General features: G+C 37.9%; 1 pseudogene; it reads left to right on the top strand.

The window, feature by feature from the left end:
- Window positions 1-2,217, top strand: part of LOC106763515 — a 4,106-nt pseudogene extending 1,889 nt beyond the window's left edge.
- Window positions 2,218-2,541: the final 324 nt, after the last annotated feature.

A 2,541-nucleotide genomic window follows, 5' to 3' on the forward strand; every position in this document is an offset into this window, starting at 1 on the left:
AACAACCAAAAAGTGGGGATTAGTGAAGCAATTTAAATGAATTCAACTAAAGATGTAGCTACTTAGAAACTTAACAAATTGAGGCATAAGGAAGGTATAAAGCTAAGAAAGAGTTGACATTTTCTCTCAATTCACTACTGAAATCATAGCAAAATATGTCATTATCAGCATTTCGACCCAAAACCGAACCTGGGTCTTTGCTTAGTTCCATTTTCAACTGCAAGAGGGAAAAATTACGGTGAAACGATAACTAGGCTATGACCCAGGGTTGTTTTTGGATCGAAACGCAACAAGAAATCCAAAAGACGCCGCTTTTTCTAGGAGGCAGCTAGCAAAGGAAGAATGTGGTACTGCGTTACCCCAAGAGAGGAACAAAACTGCACTAAAACACAACACAAGGAAAATAAATTTTAATCAGTTGAACCAGAAGATAATCGATGAAAGACTGAACAATGTTTAAACGGTAACCATAAAAAAACACACACCTAGGATGCAATGTCGCAAGAGAGAAAAAGGAGACGAGGAAGACGATGCATGATGTTATCAGAAACAATAATGCAATGCTGCAAGAGAGAAAAAGGAGAGGAGGAAGACGATGATATCAGAAACTGCAATGCCGCGAAGAGTTTGCGGTTTATTTAACATGAAATGGGGCGTCGGTTGTGCCAGAGACCGACGTCTAGGGTCACCTAGACGTCGGTTATCTAACTAATTCGACGTCCAGGATAACTTCAAACTGACTTTTTGAATGCCCATTAGACGTCGGCCACCAGGGGAGCCGACGTCTAGGGCGCTGAACCGATTGACGTTTCATTTCCTGTCAGGGACGTAGACGATAGTTTTGAAGGGGCGCCGACGTCTATAATAATATAGACGTCGGGTTTCTGTTGTCAGACGTCAAAGTGCCTCGGAGTTTGATGCACATAATTAAATACAGGGCACATAGACGTCGTGCACCCAAAAACGCGACGTCTATTATGTAGAAATTTTTGTCTTCCCGCCTTCCGGACAGGTCATAGACGTCGGTTTTTGACTACCTGACATCAAATCGCTTGGGAATCAGGTGATCAGCATTAATTTCAGCCAAGTAGACGTTGGGGCCCATCACAACCGATGCCAAATGCGCAAGAGAAGTCTGTCTTCTCGCCTACCTCATTACATTGGACGTCGGCTTACGGCAGAGCTGACGTGTACTACATAATAGACATCTCATTACCTTGAAGTCGACGTCTGGGTTACCATCTTATTTACGGTAATGCCACCGGTCATCGTAGGACGTCGGTGAAACGCTAACAGACATCTATGAGCTGACGTTAAACAGCATTTTTCACTAGTGTAAATCTGAATTTTAATCTTTATTGTATAGAAAAATACATTTGATAATCATATTTGAAGCGAAATTAGTAAACTTTCACAATTAGCAAACCAAACACATTCCTTGGGAAAATGATATTCGAACTTAGCAGTTTATTACTTGATACGATTTTGTACACTTGCCAAAGTCACAATAAGATGTGCATGGATTATTATGAACTTAAGAGAGGCCACTGACAACTCTTAATATTTCCCCATTATTTTGTGTTAATATTCTTCTATTAGGATATTTTAGCTTTTAATTTTCTAAAATTAAGGTAGTTTAGAGTAATTAGGATGATAATAGGTTTTTGATAAAAATAGTGTGAATTTTCCCTTTTTAGTTAAATAAGTATTTTTTTTTTAATTTTCCCTAGGTTGAGGAAGTTTGGGTGCATTCACTTTGGAATCACCAAGTAGTAAGCTCCTGTTGGCCGAGAGATTTGTATGCAGGGTCCTATCATCTATATTGAAGAGAAAATAAGAATTCGAATTTGAATGGTTAGAAAAATGTAGCCAACTAATATCAAAATAGTTTAGGTTATGAAACCGAATGGCCAGGCAGGCGAGACCGTTCGATCTTCGGTTGAACGTTTGAAGGCCAAAAATGAGGAATCCATGTTATGATTTGCTTGTGTTGAAAGTGCTGCATTGCTTGGGCTGAGTTGTTCATTAACACTCCCTTAACTAACCAAGAATCTCGAGGCCGACAACTTCAAAACTTTTCTCACATTCACTTTAATTAAAGTTCAAAGGTACAACAAAAAGTTCAGAACCATTACAACGTTCATTAATATTGGATATTTTATAATCTATTTTTATAGTGAAAAGCCATTGGAACCTGGCAAGGCTGAATGTAGGTAGTCCAACTAATCGAGTAGGAAGGGACTGAACCTTCCCGTGCAAGATATTTTCACTCAAAAAAAATATGCTTTAAACAAAATAAAGTAAATTCTTCAATATTTTATAATTTATATTTTAATTGAAAAGACATTAGAACCTGATAATGCTAAACATAGGTGGTCAACTCACCGAGTGGGAAGGGGCCGAACCTTCTTGTGTAAGATATTTTCATCAAAAAAATATGTGTTAAACAAAATAAAGTAAATGCTTCAATATTTTATAGTTTATTTTTATAATGAAAAGCCATTAGAATCTGACAAGGCTGAACATAAGTGGTCCAACTGA

The sequence above is a fragment of the Vigna radiata genome, chromosome 6 (assembly GCF_000741045.1).
Source record: "Vigna radiata var. radiata cultivar VC1973A chromosome 6, Vradiata_ver6, whole genome shotgun sequence".
Lineage (NCBI taxonomy): Eukaryota > Viridiplantae > Streptophyta > Magnoliopsida > Fabales > Fabaceae > Vigna > Vigna radiata.